The 20,023-nt window shown below is 30.7% G+C and overlaps 1 non-coding gene across 1 annotated transcript; it reads right to left on the bottom strand.

The window, feature by feature from the left end:
• Positions 1–16,981: 16,981 nt before the first annotated feature.
• LOC119632739 lies at positions 16,982–17,087 on the bottom strand. Its single transcript, XR_005246824.1, has one exon. It is a non-coding gene; the product is annotated as a U6 spliceosomal RNA (small nuclear RNA).
• Positions 17,088–20,023: the final 2,936 nt, after the last annotated feature.

Below are 20,023 nucleotides of genomic sequence, written 5' to 3'. Positions count from 1 at the left end.
AAAAAATTTTCAAACTAAGTATTATTGTCACGCTAATAATTATTAGGTGTGCGAGTATTTTTTCTCAGCTTCGATTTAGTATTTAACTTAGGTAGAAGCATCCTTGTGTTCTTTATAATCGCTGTTCACGATATTAACATATTATCAGAGGTGTCTTTTTGTTTTTACGCATAGGTAGGATCTGTTTGTAATCGCAGTGAAATGAATGCTTTGCTATTCAGTCGTTTGGCGAATTAAACGAATTGTTGTGACTTTAGATTAGTTGAAGTTTTCACAATGCTATGCGAGTTCTGTTAATGTAAAATTTCAAAAAGTGTTTTTCCATTTCCATTTTCAAATATATTTAAATGTTTTCCCATTTGTTGTTGCATATATATATTTGTATATATATATATATATATTCTCGTTATAATATTAACTTGAAATTACTTGCAAAGTCCATTAAAATTTAACAATATTTTGTTTTCCTTTTACATTTAGTTGTTATTTGCTTAGTTCTTGAACAATTGTTACTGAGGTGAGTGTTATTTTTGCAAAATGCCAAACAGATATTTATGCAAACATGTTGCAAAAGTTTACTATTTCTTTTGCTGTTCTTTTTTTCCTATTCTTTTGTATGAAACGGAATTGCATTTTACCACTTGAACATTTTTATTACGGGCAAAATGCATTATATCGTCTTGCCTTACCTTTGTTTGTTCGGTTTCTCTTTCTCCAACTCTTCTCGGCATCTCCGCAATTTTTGTTAAGGGTCAAATGGATTTGAATATCAAAAACTTTTCCCATTTCATGTTTGGGTATGTGTGTGTGTTTCTATCGATGTATATGTTTCCTTTAACTGAAGTGAATTGTAAAGCAGCTTAAGAAAAAAAAACATTACATGTCGAAGAATCTGTAAAAGTCTTTCTATTACTTTCTTTAGGGCAAAGAAAAGCACCAAAAGAAAAAAAAAAAAAAGAAAAAGAATAAGAAAAGCAACTTTTTGAAAATTAACACTCAGTCTTCTCTGGTATGATGGTGTGTTTGTTATTGTTGTTGGCTCTGCTGTTGCTCGGTAAAATAGAAAATTATGAAAATTGTTACTTTGGCTGCTTCTACTCTAACGACCAGCTTATGATCGTTGTGTTAAATTTAAATTAATAAGCATTTGTATGCGAAAAGATATATATAATACGTTTACGCAGACAAGCAAGGAAACTTCGTCTTATCCGATATACATATTCACATTTTCAGCAGTCCTTTGGTATTTTAAAAGTTTAAGACAAGTAAATTACAACTTAATTGCTCTTGAGGAAACAATAGTTTCATTAGTCTTTGACAGAAAGGCATTCCTTTTTTGTTTTTTTTTTTTGTTTTTTTCATTTTAATTAAAAAGTAAACATTGACCATTGGATTAAATTAATTAGAAATTTAAGGCGAATTTATATGAAAGAAGTTAACTAACTAAGGATCGTTAGCTATTTTTTATGGATGTGCACATAAAATTTACCAAAAATGAATTCTAAAAATTAAATTATTTAATTATTTATATTAAGAAGCGAAACTTTGAACATTATATCATTATAACTCAAACCGAAAATTGCGCGCCCACATGCGTACACGATAAGAAAAACTGTCAACATCCTGTACATAATTGCAAAATATTTGTCTTTGTTGCATGCACGTGCTAAAGTATAAAACATAGAGTGCATACAGCCACAATGACAACACCCAATTTAATTAAAAAATGCCTCTAAACATGATGATACTGCCGCCAACATCATCGACACCGACGAAAAGCAAATAATCGAAGTTAAAGAGTTGAGAGAACTAAAAGAAAAGAAGAATAAAAAAAAAAAACAAAAAAATTGCATCAAAAAAGTGTATGACCAAAAGTGACCATAAAATGCAGTGACATGAAGCGTATGAATTTAATGATTTAATCGCGATGACAAAATGCACCCACTCTTCCCTCTTCCTCTTCTATGCTTATAAATGCACATACATACATACATTGCGATATATATATATATATATATATATATATGCGTGCATTGACTCATTAGAGTTAACGGACACACACACACACACACACATATATAGACAATTCGAGAGAGAAATGACAAATGCATTAAAATGACTTCTGGGTATACGTACACATAGAGTATAAAAAATACATGATATTTATTTGCCTACCACCGCGCCCCCAACTCATCCCATTACATCATCCAACCGCCCTACCGCTCTTTCATATGTAATGCGTATGTATATTGCAAAACCGTCCATTTTTCTCGTTGCCTAACCCTTGAGGCTGCGTTTGTGATTATCAAAAAAATAAAAAAAGTGCATATTGCCAGGCTTAGCGCAACTTAATAAAATTCTGACTTTTTATGTAAAATATTGATGGGCAACAAAAATCCGAGCATGTGGTCAATATTTAAGTGTAATTATAGCTTCCGGCTTGGAAGGTTTATTGCAGCGGTAGCCTCATTGCATTTGTCGGTCTTATTTTTATATTTACATGCTGACATTGATGCGGTTTTCACATTGCAAAATAATACAATGACCAAGTAAATACGCTATGTCAACTTTAAAGCGAATCTCGAATACTCAACCCTTTCCGGTTCGAAAGTCATATTTTTCACGGGATCACTATTTCGCTTATTTGTTAATGAATATTTTCAAGTTTTTTTTTTTTTTTTTTTTAAATATTTATTATTACATTTATTTCATTCATTTTAAGAAACATTTTGCATATATAAAAAAGTCAGTGATTAACAATTAGATATATAAGTTTACGATATGATAGAAATGTTCAAGTTGTTAAACTAGTAGACGCAAGTAAATAAGTATGAGATAAAAACAAAAAAAATTTGCAAACTGATTGCATGCGTACGCATGCATTATTGCTTGCTGTTAGAAGTGGAGAATGACAAAATCAATATACCTTTATCCGTGGGGGATAAAGGATAAAAATGTTGAAATGAAAAATAAACAGGTTTCGCTTTAATTTGATTACAAATGATGATGCATTTCGTTCGAAAGGGTTTTTAATACAATGGCTTGAGGGTATAAATCGCTATCATAAAAATAACACATGCTGCGTTTTTCTAATTACAACGACATACTAAAAATTTTTATATATTAATTTATTTTTTATGTAATATTTATAGCTTTTTAATAATTGCAACATGAATTTTTTTCCTTTTTTATATTTGCATACCTATGCAATGATTTTTCTTTGAATAAATTTAAGGCATACTTTTAAGCGTGCAATTCGATTCAAGTTTTCCTTCGTTCAAAATTCACCGCAAATATTAATAATTGTGTGGAGAAGAGATTTTTTTTTTTTTTTTTTTTAAGACTTTTATTAAATTGTTTTAAAACTTATTTTTTATATTTGTTATGTTTTTTCGTCATTTTTTCGTTTTCTCTTTTTTATCTGTTGAAAGTGATTAACATATAAAATGTGCTGTCAGAACACGTGACCGCACGCGTTGGCAAAACAGATTGCCATGATGAATTTATGATCTAATTTGATGAGTAAGAGTACCGCACTTCATCACACGCTTAAACAATACAACAGACAATATTACGGGGTATTTCTGACAAGGATGCGCTTTTTACACATATATATTTACTTTTTTTTTTTCTTTTTGGCTTTTCTAACAGAATTTTTAATAATTTCAAAAGCAAAAAAAAAAGCATGGAATACTTAACCCTTTTGAAAGAACATAGAAAGTGAAATGAAAAATCATAAACGGTTTTGTGTTTAATAAGATTTTGTTTAAAGCCTATAAAAAAGGATTAAAATATCTTAGACGTAATACTGATATGGATGTTCATGATGTTCATGATGATGATGATGATCATAATGATGATAGCATTGAAACGCCGGCACATTTAGTGTTATGGTTATTTAAAGAACGTTTGATCTCTCTTCATAGCCAAATACTTATATTTATGTGTACAGTTATGAGATTTTAAGTTTTAATTTGTTATGCCCGCATAACATAACGCTTGTTCGATTAGTGAAGTATTTGACAGCAACATATCAAAGCTAAAGCGGAAGTTAAATTTTATTTAAAATGTTTCACCGCGCGTTACGAAGTGTGTACGCTGTCTTAATGTAGGAAATGCAACAAAGTTTTCAATTAGCTAAGTGTAATAGGCGTGACTTGAAATTTTTTTGATTGATGAAATACTTTAGCGGGTGGAAAATTAAAATGATAGTCTTCTTCTTCTTCTTCTTCAAAAAAAAAAAAAAAAACGGATTAAATATTTCTTGCTTTATTCATATTTGTCATATTTCATATTAAAAACTCTTTATGAGTTTATTTTGAAAGTGGCGTAAGTCCATATTTTGTCATCACACAGTATTTAAAAGTTTGCATATCAAGAAATTTAATTTTATTAATTAGTAATTAGTAATAGTCTTATTTTTTATAGTTTGTAGTGCTAGATAAGGTAAGTTTGTTTTCTAAAAGTGTTTATAGCGAGGTTTTTTTTTATACCTAAATGAACTTTGTTTTCTTCTTTTTTTTCTCTTTTATATGACCAATCCTTTTTGGGGGGGGGGAGTGCCTTATCCGCGTAACGCGGTGACAAGCAGAAAGAACTGTGAAAAGAAAAAGAAAGAAATAAATGGGTCGTGGCGGTTGCAGCCTACTGGATGTGGTGTCTATCTGCCCGAACTATAGTTACGAATAAAGTAAACTCTATCTTATTGAGATTTGAATCCGCGAATATTGAATTAATAGTCGCGATTTTTTCCTACTACTCGGCTACTTGTTGTAATAATATTTAAGTTGTGTCAGTCTTTTCTGAATAATAAAAGCAAAATAATACAATAAAAATTAATTCAATTTTATAAATAAATATATTACCGCATATTCGGGTTTGTCATCTCTACCGCTCCAAAATCGTGATCGAATGTCCTGATAATAAAACTCAATGATACTTATTTCATATGTAATGTTACTGGAGTGAACAATTTTCATCTACTTAAAGACACAGCTTTATGGGTCTACTTTGACCCCAGTTCACACATATATTATGCTTTTAGATTGGCGGGATATTCTGCAAATGCTTCGAACAGCAAGTCGCTATTTCTTATGATACTCTGTATGCTATATTTTCATTTCAAACCTATCTAATAACTTGATCATTATGACAATTGTGAAGGCCTTGATTCAATACGTGCGTACTCCTATTGCTTTTGTAATATGCAATTGATACTTAACGTAACTTAAGCTAAGGCTATTGCCTTTCGTAAGTCCAAGGAGAATGCAAACTATGTTTCAGGATTGTTTACAATCAATTATCTGTTTTCCTGCAAATAATCGCCAATCAGTTCCGCATTTATCAAGTGAATTTCAAGTGAATAAGGTGAACTTGCTTGCATGTATTTTGAGGATTTTTTTTTTTACTAGAAAAGGTATTTATTGAGAAAAACTGATATCATATCTACAAGGCATTCCCATCATGTTCTACAAGCCTTTCGCATTTTCTTGGCCAAATGGCGATACCATGCCGAAAGAACGATATTGATTTGGCAGCGATTCAATCATTGACAAATTTTCACACTTCTTCAGCATTTTGAAACCGCGCCAGGGCCAGGGCCATGCAGCGTCGATCTGTACAAGTGATAATCAGGAGACGCTTTATCATGGAGCAGCATCACAATAAACTTCTGAACGTGTTTGATGGACTTCGACAGCAAATTTCTTCAAATCAAACAACAAAAGTAATGAACGTCGAAAATGCAATTTTAAACGTTACATATTAATATTACAAGATGTAAATTGTATGTGTTTATTTATTAACTATTTATTTATGAACATCTGGGCCGAATTACTACTAATTGCATACTCGTTATTGCGTTATTTGAAAAAAAAATTAATCTTTAATAAATCAGTACAAATACAGTACAAATTTGTGATAGTGGAAGAGAACAGAAAAAAACAAGGTTGCATTCAGATTGAAAAACCGTTTTTTTGAAACCAAAAATTAGTTATTCTACGCCACAATAATATTTTCAGAAGTTAAAACACAATTGTGGTTGCCACACATCTATAATTATCATTATCTTAAAGTTTTGTCAAAAGTGGACTTGCCTCATTTGGCAACTAAACGTTGCTTTTCCCTTACAATTACGAAGTGCTCTGTAAAAATTGATAAAAAATTCACTTCGTCTTGATTTGTCTTCACATTTCGCTATCATAGAATCGTAGGCATAAAATGTTATTAGGAAAGCTCGTAAGTGATCAATAATTTGAAACAAAAGTTTCTTTCATTTTTACGACGATCGTTACAAGATATCACGCAATCTTTACCATTTTCAAATTAACTTGAATACGAATCCTTTTCCAGCAAAATGATAGATTTTTTTCGTTTCGTTCGCTTTAAGAATACATGATGCGAAAGTTGTTCTCAGTGTTCTCTTACCTTAGGTTAGGTTAGGCTTACCTTATTAAAACCTTTTGGCTACAAAGTAGGAATTAAAACTTATCCAAGCCATCCATTCAACTGTAATTAATGACCACTATGACAAGCCAAGACATTGGAATTGACTTATCCGCGTTTTTAAAGTTCACATAACAAAGAGCTAAATATGACGTGTGTGTGCGAAGGTGTGAAGAGTATATTGACGGATGCGTGTAAGAGTGGTAGTGGTAGACTGACTATTCCGATTACAAGCGAAATTTAGGTATTATGCATCTTTGCGTCGTTGGGGTGCGGTCTGAGCAAAAATTGGACGCTTAAAATACATCTACAATAGCAATGCGTTACGCAGAATGTGTTTTGAGTGATGACATGATTTGAAGCCATGACATTTCCTTTGCTTGGTGATTCCGTTACTTTGAATTTTAAGATTTTCATAGACAAATGATCGTAATTAACTCGTTATAAGTATATAAATAATATTTTCAAGTACTCCAGACACTCCTACAATGGATATAAAAACGTTATCCTAAGGTTCCCTTTTTGATCTCTTTTGATTCACTTTGCAGAATTCATTCAATGTCCATTATACAATGCCTGCACTACTAACAATGGAGGTTTATTATCGTTGTAAATATCAAAAAAAAAAAAAAAAAAAAAATTTCCATATCAATGAATTCAATATTAATACAAAAAAAAAAAAAAAAAATAAAAAAATGTTCACCTTATCTCCATATAAAATAATAAATTGCTCTCAGGATATTGCCAATTATAAATAGAATGCAGTCCCTTTCGATGATTGAATTTCGCAACAAATAAAATGAAAAAAGTAAATATAAAAACAAAAATGAGAAAAAACAGTAAAAAGAAATTGAAAATAATATGTAGCTACGAAAAATAATTTGTTAGCAAATTAGGAAATCAAGTTACAAATCTGCATACGCTCCATTTATTTCCAGATCATATATCCCCCGTATTCGTGACTACACTTTAGGCTGCGAATAATCGACTGAGGGTGGTGTTTATTCAAAAAAAAAATATATATATATATATATATACATATATATATATAAACAAATGAATGCGTGCTGATGGCGTTCGTTTCAACAAACACAAATCGTGTATTTTATGTGCATATACGACTATAAAAACAAACAACAGAACCAAGTGGTATATAATAGCGACAAAAAGCAATTCTTAAAATTATGCAAATTTTTCTGTTGTTTTTTTTTTTTTTTCTTCCTTCATGCCTTACAGAAAGAAAAACAAAAATAAATATATTGAGTTTTTTTTTTTGGTTATAATCAAACAATAAACTTTATTTGAAGAGAATATTTTTCTAATTTTTTTTTGTTTTTTTTTTTTTTGTTTAAATTTTACTTTTCAACTCATTAAGTTTTTATGAGAATTGTAAATGACATCTGTTAAGCCGCATAAAAGGAAAAGAGGAAGATGAAGAAAAAAAAAAAAAGCTTCAGTTTCTTAAGGTTTTTTCATTTAATTATCAAGCAATTAAATCTATTACAGTAATGACGCAGTGGTAACAAGAAGTAGTCAAGGCTCTCTCTCTCTCTCTCTCTCTCCCTCGTTCTTTCTATTGTTAATATAATTAGAATGAGCTCAGGTGTAAATTTTATTGAAAATATATTTAATTGATGTTAATATGGCTGCAAGCGCAAACACGCACATACGGCCATAATGAATATACACAGACAATAAGGCATAATGACATTATTTGTTCCATTATCTCTGAGCACAGTTGAAATTTACTAATTACGTAAGTATATATATGTGTTTCTGGCAAGCATAATAAACAAACGTCTGATGATAGAAGCAATCAAGAGACCGTAACATTCATAGAGTGACAGACACTTAACATTTATGCTAAAGTATAACACAAAAAAAAAAAAAAAAAAAAAAAACAAAAAACGAAAGCAAAAAAAAAAGCTTATGAGTTTTTAGTTGTTGTTTAACTTCTCTTCTTTTTCGATTGCTGATGGTGGTCTGATTTTGACAAAGTTTGAATTAACTCTCTATGCTTAACATATTTTCTTTCACAAATTGCTCTGTTTTACATGTAGCTGTTCGCAATTTGGCAGTTGAAGCGAAAAACGGAAATAAAACTCTTTTATACTTTGCCTGGACCTAAGCTAATGCTGAAACAATGAGGTTAAATTAAATTTCGTATTTTATGCCGTTTACACATCAATAATCACACGACCAATGATCGTACAAGTATCTTAAATTTGATTACCTTAAGTTTCGAATTTAATCAAGTCCATAGGTCCGTTGATGCGAAAATTCCTTTTTTATTCGCGCTTATTAGATTGACTCGTTACGAGTTGGGATTCTTTCGAAGTGTGCAGGAGTTACATTAAACAAGTAATGATTATCTTAAAATTCTGGTATACAGGGAAAGGCTGCAATTTTTAGAGTTTGCAAAATGTAAACCGTAATCGATCAATATTAAAAAGACGAGGAATCCCACATCCCACATTGCCGTCCGCGAGACGTTTAGATTAGATAGTCATTCACAGAGTCAATATCTTCTTTGGAAGATCAGGCAGCTCTGAGGTAGACAACGGGGATCCTTTCATCCGATGACTTAAAAAAAAAGATCGGTTAAAGGCATGCTGCGTCCCTAAGATCTGCCCGAAAATTTCAGATTCAAATATTAATGCTCAAGTTGCCAAACCTGGAACTTTGAGTAAGTAGAAGCAAAGTTCCGTTAACGCTCTTACTTAATATGTTTTATCATGTTAAATTTATAAAGACTTGGCTCGAATGCTACAAGTGATGGACGAAATATAAAATTTTATTGGGGGCAATTTTACACGTAGTATAGATCAGCGACACTCTAGTGATTGTTTACATTACAAAAAAAGCAACAAATTTTTTATTTTTTGTTATTTGTTTTTCTTATATCTTGAGGAATTAAAATTTCCTGTATACATAGTTGATGCATATTACGGCCTTTGTGGTCAATTATTATTATTATATAAACATATATCTACAGCCAGAGAAAGATCTTTAAATAAGCAATGGGGAAAAATTGTGAGTTAAAATAAATTATTTGTTAAATATTTTTAATTCTATTTTTCTTTTTGTTTTTATTTTCACATTAATTGAAAAAAAAAAAAAAAACTCTATTAAATTATTGAAATGGTCTGCGTTGGAAAGACTAATTAATTTTTATTAACTACCTTCAGGTCATATAATTATTTCTCATGAAAAAATATATGTACGCGTCTCATTATAGTTATTTTTCGCAAACCTTTTCCAGCGATAATTGGTCTTACTGCATTGAGATATGTTAAAAAAAAAAAAAAAAAAAAATTACAAAAATATCGAATAATTATCATAATCGCATAAAAAATATAAAAATTGACGGACGGACGCTGAAGAGAAAACGTTATTCAAAAAAAGTATCAGGTTTCCAGCATTCATTTCTTAATAATATATATATATATATACATATATATATATATATATATAAGTATGTATAAATATAATTTTTATAATATATCGCAAGGGTTGGCTGATATTAACAAAAATTTAAAATATATTTTTGGGATGCGAAATGACGAAAAGCAGCTTAGTGTGTTAATAAAATTTTCTCATTTTAAATCCTTTAAAATGGTAGCATTTTTTGCTTTGTTTTTCCCATTTAAAGGAAAAATATAAACAAAATAAATTTTTAGGTAAGCGCTGATAAATATTTATTTTCAAAGCAATTCAATATGATTATATCTATAAAATTATTTGTTAAGCTGTCATTTACTGTTTAAGTGTAAATATAATGAAAGGACGTAAAAATTAACATTTTTCTTTTTCTACTTTATCCCCAATTCTCATCCTGGGCACTGTTGACTAATAACATATCTTGGTAGGAAAGAATACAAATATTTCCATTTTTTCATTTTATTTTTTTATTTTTATTTTTTTTTTTGTTAAAACAAAAAACAACTTTCACAAGATAAATACCTTCATAAAAGTAACTACATTTTGTTGAAGACTACACCTGTGACCACAATTACAAAATTTTATTGACGAAGGGAAAAAAAAACACAAAAATAGAAAAGAATCAAGAAAAAAAAAAAAAAAAAAGGAAAAGGAAAAATGGAGAACGAAATAAACGCGTAGACAAAAAGTATTCTCTGAAATCAGGCACAAAGTTAAATTGAGTTAAATCTTAAATGGTTAAAAAAAGTTGGCTATTTAAGTAAATTATTAAGGAAAGCTCGAACGAATTTTAACGATTCAGCTTAATCCGAATCTCTTGATACTTACTTGCATGCACATACAAATAATAATTTATCGCAAAATGTGCTGACCATGACTTATGTACATTGCAAAAACGAAATCACATTGATAATTGGGATAAGCGACAGTCCACACAGGGACCTTGCGTGGCATAAGCAGAGTTACGAAAATTTCTCTTTCCACAAAGGATTGAATTTTTTTTTTGAAGCTAACTTTCGTTTTATTTTGATGATTTTCGCCTTAGGTTATGTTATAAAAAAAATTATCTTATCGAGCTTCATCGACAGTCCACACAGGGATCTTGCGTGGCATAAGCAGAGTTACGAAAATTTCTCTTTCCATAAAGGACTGAATTTACTTTTTAAGCTGACTTTCGTTTTATTTTGATGATTTTCGCCTTAGGTTATGCTTCAATGATTCGATTGTCTCGAAGGATCTGTAACATGTCCTTAGAGATATTATAAAAAAAATTATCTTATAGAGCTTCATCGACAGTCCACACAAACTCCTTGCTTGGCATATGCAGATTTATCCAATTTCTCTTTCCACAAAGGATTGAAATTTTTTTTTAAGCTAACTTTAAGTTTTCGTTTTATTTTGATGATTTTCGCCTTAGGTTACGTGAATTGGAATTAATCTATAAAATCACCTGTGATCGGTGGGCATTTGAAAAGAAAACATTTGAATGCCGTGAAGATCTTGTTAAACCGTTGAATTAATCCTTGATTATATTGTAAATTTTAACAATTTACACACAACAATGTTTTAGGGCATAGCCTAATAAAAAATCAAAACCAAGTTGAACGCCTTAACACATATAGTGACTTTTCTTTCGGTTCCAATATGTCCAATGTGATGGTAAAGTTAGTATGCCGTCCGAAGGGACAAATAAAAAGGCTTAGAAGTTTTTCGCTCAAAAAAAAAAAAAAAAAAAAAAAAACCAAAAAAAAACTTGTCCTCTAATTTTTCTCTACACGTTAAAGAAGAAGAGAAAAAAAAAAGAAAGAAAGAAAAAGAAAAAAAAAAAAAACTCGCTGTCACTTTTTTTAAATACCTGTTAAAGTACGTGTCAACATTAATAATTAAAGCACATTTTCAGGAAAGCTGTTACCCATGTTTAAATTGGTCTTTTTACTTTTTTACATTTGTGTTAATTTTAAATTTTTTCTCTCTTGTCTAATTAAATATTGTTTGTTAATTTATAAATGACAAGGGTCGTTCGGTGCATTAATGAATTTATGTCCGTTTGATAAAAACTGAAAAGTGGAAAAAGTTTCTTAAACAGATGTGATTTTAGAATATTTTTTTATATATATACATGTTGGTAGGAATATTAACAAAAAAAATTATCCTATAGATATATATATATATATATATATATATATTATATAGAAAGACATATTGTAATAAAAATAAAAAAAAATCACTTGAGTTGAGGAAAAATGTAAGTGCATTTATCTCATGCGATAAAAATAGCTATTAAAAATATTGAAAACATTTTTTTTTTTTGTATATTTCTCTTAAGCACTTTTGTAATAAAAATTCTGTCCTTCATTGATAACATAACGAAATCATTTAGTTCTCCACTTTGATTATATATAGATTGTAGATATGTTAGTAGTTGAACATTTTGAGAGCTTAAAAAATCAGCTGTGAATGTTACGATCAGTGGATGTGTGTGAAGGCTACATTTATTCCTCCAACAATTTTTGTTTAGTAATTATTTGTATAAAATTGTAGGGTATCATATGACTATTGAAGCCATCGCAATGATTTATTCATTTCTTCAATAAAGAGAGATTTGGGTTTGGGTTTGGAAAGGGCTTTCATAAATTTTATTCTCGCTACTTACGGTGACAGTCTTCCTTGCTTCGAATGCTTTCCAAAAATCGCTTACTTCGATCAACAGAGATGGGTTTCTTTCCAACGATTCTTAGAATTTCATAATAGAGAGCGAACAGAACTTTCTTAAGAATTATATGAAAAAATGCCAAGAGTTACAGAAAATATCGCCTGATATCGTTTTATATATATTTGCATTCTCTGGCGAACAGTGCATTGTATTAACCCTATAACGCCCAGACGTTCCAAAGTATATATATTTTCGATCAGTGTAAGGTTTTCTCATTGTAACTTTGTCTGTCAGTTTATTATACGTCGTTGGCAGGTTTATGGTCGCAGCAGTGAAAATTGGGAAAGAAATTTGCTATATGCAGTTATAGGCTTTTCAATGAGAAGTGTCATAGTAAATTTCATGCCATTTTTGAACTGTTAACACAAAACTGTCAGTACGATTACATTTGATATGTAAAAAGCTAAAAGGGTGAGAGATGTATTCGCTCATCAAATGTTGGAAAATTACATGGATTGGATCACGATATTCTGAGTCGTGAAGCTAGTTTGGGCATGCAAATAAACATAACTTTTATGTTTGCGGTTCCCAAAATGCAACAGAAATAGTAGAACTTTTTTAGGTTTGTCGCGATAAGCAAGACATTACATGGAGCGCAAGTGTAATTGCAAGTTTTTTATAAAGGAAACTGAACAATAATAAAATATTGGGCAAGCAAATTAAGTTTGCTAAATTTGGATAACGTCATGTAGTGGTTTTGCGCCATCCTCCAATATGCTGGCTTTGATGAAAAGTATATAGTGAATAACTTTATAACTGCAATTGGCGAAGTGAGGTCGGGTAGCTAGAGGTTGTTGTCTTGCTCGATTGGTCGATTGTTCTTATTTGTTATTATGCTGTTCTAGTCAACAACAGTTTCTGAATCGATCTAAGCTTGTCTGGCTGCTGGCCGTCTGTCCCTCTATTCGTCTTATTTTCAAATCTAGTTCATTCCGGATAATTAAATTTTCCCAGATAATAAACTCCCTAGAGAGGGAAAAATCAAGTGTACATTCGCGGCGAGTCATGCAGCTGCCGGCCGATGAAAACCGATTAGCGGAGAGGCAGGTTAACGGATTAAAAATAAAGCAATGAACTTAGGTAATAGTAACATGTACTACTTGCGGAAGGCAGAGTCAATCGGACAGGAATATTTGAGTCGAAAAACAATACTAGAGTTGAGAAGTCGAGAGTACTGCTAAAGTAAAATGTAAATAGCCCTACCTTTCAACAAATTGAAATGTGAAGTGTATTTATCGTGAAAATAATATCCCCGATCTAGTGGTGCAAGTCCTATCGATTGAAAAGCGAATTTTATAAGAATATTATAAATGAAAAACTTCTTGAAAATACTACTACAACATGCAATCACGTTACACTATAATATATTTATATTTAGTTTTTAATTTTTTTTTTTTTATCAATTTTAAATTATAAGTATTTTGTACATTTTTTTTTTTACACTCTTCTTTATCTATCTTATGGACAATAGCTTATAAAATAATATTACTCAAACATATTTTGTCGGAACATAAACAATTACAAGCAGATATTTTTGTCGTAAAAACTGAATATAAATGTCAATCATTAATATTTTGCAACGCTCTAACCTAAGCAATAATATCCTTTAGACTTTTCTTTATACAATAGAAACAGATTTAAGTCATTTGGGGAAAAGGGTTTTTTTTTTATTATACGACCATCTAAAGGACTCTCTATGGGGTGGATATTTGCGAAGAGCGAGAGTATCTAAACGATAAAAAAAAAAAAAAAGGAAACAATTTTAACACGTTTTTATGGAATGGATAGGAGAGATTTTGGTAAAAAAAAAATAAAAATAAAAAAAATCAAAAAATAAATGAATAAATAAATAAAAGAAAATCGCTTTATCATGTGTGATTAAATAGAAAATTGTCAATGATAAAAAGTGTTATTAATAATTTCCTTTAACTAAAGCATATAATCGACATATAGCACATATTGCTATACTACAAGTTACAAGTATTCCTACAACACCTTGAATGTTGCTTGAAAAAAAAAAAGGTAAACTAAATGTAATCAAGTTAAAGGCAAACCACCGGAAGCCATGAACATAGGCGATTGATTGTTTGTTTTTATTTGTTGTTTTTTTTTTTTTTTTTTTTTTTTTCTTTCTCGTTCTATACATTTCACTTTAAATAAATCGCAAGTGACAAGCCGCAAAAATTTTGAAATTTTTATCACTGTCATTAACGTGTCATCAACACTTGCGTAACTTCCAACTTTACTTTTTCCCATTTGTTTTATACTACAGCATAATATTATATAATGGAACTTTTTTCAAACTATAATTCAAACATCAAACAAAACTATAAATTATTTACTAAGCGTCACATACATACGCCCAAAATTGATATGTATATAGGCAAGCACGTAATGATGTTTAGAAAACTATAATTAACGTTACATACAAAATATTTTTTAGTAGTAGTAGTAGTAGTAGTAGTAGTAGTAGTATACGTTCATATACATTATATGTGGTCATGTAAGTCGCTCGAGCTATTGAAATATGTGAGTTCAGTACGAGCGGAAGGCAAGCAATTGTTGTCAATTATTAAATGAGAGAAATAATAGGAAAAAGCCTTGCCTTAACTTAACTTAACAACTTCGATTGATGGGCACCCTTTCATCCTTTCACTTCGGGTCTCGTTTAAGTTAAGACATTTAAAGCGAATTGTATCGTATTGTCGCATAAAAACCCGTTTCTGGCGTTTGGTTTTGAAGAAAAGTTTCTTCAAATAACCACTACTGCTGCTATTACAACTATCCCTTCAAATGAAATTTACATATTTTCTTTTAAAGGATCAAAGTGAATGTAATTGCATAGTTTTAGGTGTTACTTTGAAAACAATTTTGACAGTTTAAGTAAATTGAATAAATGTGGCCGAAAAAGTAATTATTAGTTTTTCAAACTCGATAGTATTTTTAAGTTGCTTAAGAAATTTATCAAAGGGCTAATTACTGACATTGAAATACATTGTTTTTCTTCTTCTTCATCTTCATCTTCATCTTCTTCTTGTTTTTTCTTATTAACTTAAAAGATAGATTTATTAGATTTTTTCGATCTGGAGCTTTGTTCTTGCCTTTACGTTAAACTGTAATGAGTTTTGATTACGGAGATGTCAGTAGATTGCACAGCATTTTTACTCTATTGCGCCAATGGGCTTATAGGTAATAAATATATGAATATGAAAATATGCCTTTATGGACTTTCACAGTGTGTTTATTTATTATTATTTACTAATAGATTTGGTATAAGATCAGTAACTCGTGTCTGCATTCATTGCAAAGTAAGCCTGAAATGTTCATCATCTCAGTGCAACTTAGTACTAGTACTTGGTACTTTTTTAGTAGCGGTGGGGGGGGGGGGGGGGGGGCCCACAATGTGCCATTTAAGATAATCAATCATCGAACATGGGCCATATTTATACCCGTCACCACTTCTGCTACAGAGAATATTAAGTTTAGCCAGAAGTATCGGTAACATTCTGCAGAAGTTAAGATTCACGCGTTTCTTATCACATCAATCGACTCGGGATCATTTTCTAAATCGTTTTAAGCTTGTCTGGCACTTTGTCTATCCGTTTGATTTCTGTCCTTGTATTTTTGTGTTCGATCAAGTTGTAATTTTTGCAATATTTTAACGCAGACGTGTTTTGACTCAAGGCCGAACCTTATTGAAAATGGTTCGGATAGGGTACCGCTGTTTTGATCAATCCCCATATAACGCATTATATTGAAAACTCGATATATGAGCACCAGTAGCGTGGTCTAGGGTGTTTAATGGAGGGCCGGGCCCCACTATTGCGTTTTTACTTATTTAGGCTTGCAATGTGGAATAAGCAGTTAATGCCGCTTTTTATTACAACTTAGATATGGGACAAGCATTATCGTTGTTATTATTATTGGTAGTATTAGTAACGTTGCCAGTCTTACTGTTTTTTTGATTACTTATATGGGAAACCGTTCATAGAAAATGCTCATCCAGGTTTCGATTATTAGAACGAGCTGTATTGCTCTATTGGCTCTTTTTTGTTGCGTATTCCTTATCATTGGGAGGATCATTTTGATTACAATTTGGTCAGCAAGATAAGGTTCATGGTACTTTAATGATCGTTTCACTTTGAACGCATTTGAATCACTTTTTACAGTATGATGAGTATGTGTTCAAGTTCCTGACATCTATAGGACACAGACAGTGCCTGATACATATTATGGCGTGGCTTCCAAACTTATCACTGCATTGTTCAACTAGTTGAGATCATGTATTTGTTAACTAATATTATAAAGATGCTTTTTTCATGCAACTACAAATATACATAACGTTGACATTGTGACCTTACGTCTTTATGCTCTACTCAGTTCATTAGTTTAGAAAGCTTTATAGTTTTGCGTGTCATCCTCGTGCACAGATCATGCGAACCTTTTCTGTATCGCTCCAGTTTTAATACATATTCCGCCGCAGACGAACCTCTTATAATGAATGTAATTAAATTACAGATACATTCCTGTAAGGCTTATCGTGATCCATCGTCAACTATGGTAATAAGTTTTTCATTAGTTGCGAATAAATTACTTATGTAGTTTTAAAGCAAAGCTATTAACTAACGCTTTGCATATTTAGAATCGTCAGGACCGTCATGTTAGGCTCGCTAGGTAGACTAACGTTGTATAGGTTTATTCATCCGATAATAGGATAGGATTTATTTGAATCGTTGAAGCATTATTGCTTTACTAAACTCGTCGATATTTGAGATTCATCTTAAACTGAATATATTGATACAATTCGAATATTATTTTTTATTTCGCGTAATTCGTGTTTATGAAATTGTTGTCTTTATTTAATTACAAATACAAACGATTTTTTTCTTCTTTTTTGTTGTTGTTGTTGTTGTTGTTCAGAGAGCGGTGATTCAGTAGAACTAGCTCTAAATTTGGCTAACATTGGATTGCAGCTATTAACAATTTGCGTAACTTTGATTGAAACTAAATGTTTTAACATTAAATGTGGTAATGAAATGTTTTTTCGCCTTGCTACCCTCATAGATTGATGCTGCGTGCCACAGTGGACTACACGGTGCAAAAGACTTTTAATTAAAATTTTTGCCACAAAATGTACCAAACAACAGATGAGACCAAATATATATATATAAGTATATAAGTATATGCATATAAATGACAAGGATTTTCTCACTTGCAAATGGAGCTTAACAAAAAAAAAAAAGAAAAAAGGAAGAAAAGCAAAAAAATACAAAACGAAAGATAAGGCAACAAGATTTTGATGAAAACACGACAAAAATGATGCTATTGTCGTTGTTGCTGTTGGTGTTGATGTTGTTAAACATAAAAGTCATAAACTTTTATGATGCAACGACGTTGTTTTCATGATGTTCAGGGATTTTTATGCTCTCTTCACTTCTTTCCACTCTGCCGCTTGACGCTTTTCATATTGTGAGGGTTAAAATAAAAGTTCGTTTGCACTTGAACTCAAACCCTGTTGGACTTTAAACTTGCGCTGCTTCAGATACTCTTTACTGCGTGCCGTTAACTTGAAAAATTTTTACGATTATGTTTCGAAGATTATATGTTAAATTATGTTACCGAGAAAAGGATTAAAAATAAGTTATGTCATGTTCAAAGCACCTCGCACCTCACGGCAAAGGTTTGAATAAAGATTCCAGAGATACTAGGAAATTTTGAAAAACTTAAATGCCGTAAAATAATAGAGAGATGAGCAGATGTGTTTGCTGTTAATTTTACTTTTTTTAAATTATCATTTTTTCTTTTACTTTGCAATCTTGTTTTTATTTTCGTAATTAAATTGATTTAAATTTTGTTTTATTTTCAAGTCGATACTCGATGCGAAGTTTGCTTTCTTTGTGAATTCTTTCATTATTTAAAGCATTTGTTGTCTCAATTTCAATTTTTATTACCTTACAATATGTGAACAAGTCTGATAATAAATTTACTTACACTATGTGCACTCATACCATATGTTTGTTAACAATAATTTTCATATCTGCTCTCAATAAACTCTTACTTCGAAACGCATAAGCACTTCTAGATTAACATGAAACCTCATAAATACTTACATGAAAATGTTTATATATATATATATATATATATATATATATATATATATGGATATCCACATATAATACTTCCGTGATATATGGTCTTTGGATAGTTGATTTAGTAGCGGCTGCAAATCATCGCCTCACAACATTTAACGTCAGTTTATGTTTTATTATTAAACATGATTTCACTAGAGTGTACATATGTATATGCGCTGTACATAATATTGTTCTTCTAATCATAACTTTATACACAGTATATATTTCGTTGTGAATACATGTATACATGTGCATGAATATGAATTATGCATATATATATATATATGTTATGCATATATATATATATAAATGTTCGTAAAAGGAGACAATGTGTAGACATGTAGGCATATGCGGTAAATTATGATATGTATTAGTCTCGTAGGAAGTCGGTATTGTTGTTTTTATTTTAAGTGGCCACACAAGCTGACACGTATATATTCTGATATATTTTTCCTCATTGTGCATGTATGCATGTGTGTCGACTTGTATGAGCAACATATATATAAATATGCTATGTAAGTGTGTTCGTGTGCCTGCGGGTTTTCACGATGAGTTATTGAAGTTAGAAGTCACATTAATAAATTGTCGTCTTGATCTATTTTATAAGTATCATCATATGACAAATGTAAAAGAATAATTTCCATTCTTTTTTACAGTGTAAAGAGAAAGGTAATGATTTTTTGAATAATATAATATAGACATGTATTCGAAGGCATTGTTGCATGCATACAAATGCAATCAAATAAGTTATAGAACTGAATGCGTCTTGCATTGACATCTAATAATCGGCGGCAAGCCGCCAATTGATGTATGCATGTATATCTTAGGAGAAAGTTCCTGACACATTTTAGAAGACGAATCATATATGTAAGGAGTGCTGTAGTTTTTGAAGCCCGCCAAAATAAAATCCAAATAAATTTATGCATCGATTTGTAGCTGCGCATCAAGCATACGTTTGCCCCTAAATGTAAGAAAAAATCGTTTCAATTTTAAAACATTTGAGAGATAAAAAATACAAAAATTTCCTGCCCTATCCTTTTTGATGGTTGTGACGATGTGATGTCGGCTTGATCAGTGTTTTAAATGATTTCCTATGGCTTCCGCAGACATATATATATAAATACATATATGTGTATGTAGATATGTAGATATGTATTTACGCAAAATTTGAATTTGCCGCCATTTGGGTGGTAAAGTGTTGATAGTCCAAAAAAAAAAAAAAGGAAAAAGTTGACAAGTTGACAGTTTGGGGTTAATAAAAATGGAGCATTACCCGAGAGAGCAACTTGTTTGC

Source organism: Glossina fuscipes, unplaced genomic scaffold (assembly GCF_014805625.2).
Source record: "Glossina fuscipes isolate IAEA_lab_2018 unplaced genomic scaffold, Yale_Gfus_2 1, whole genome shotgun sequence".
NCBI classification, from domain to species: Eukaryota; Metazoa; Arthropoda; class Insecta; order Diptera; family Glossinidae; genus Glossina; species Glossina fuscipes.
Note: the sequence above shows the minus strand (reverse complement) of the source record. Positions and strands in the feature narration are given on the sequence as shown.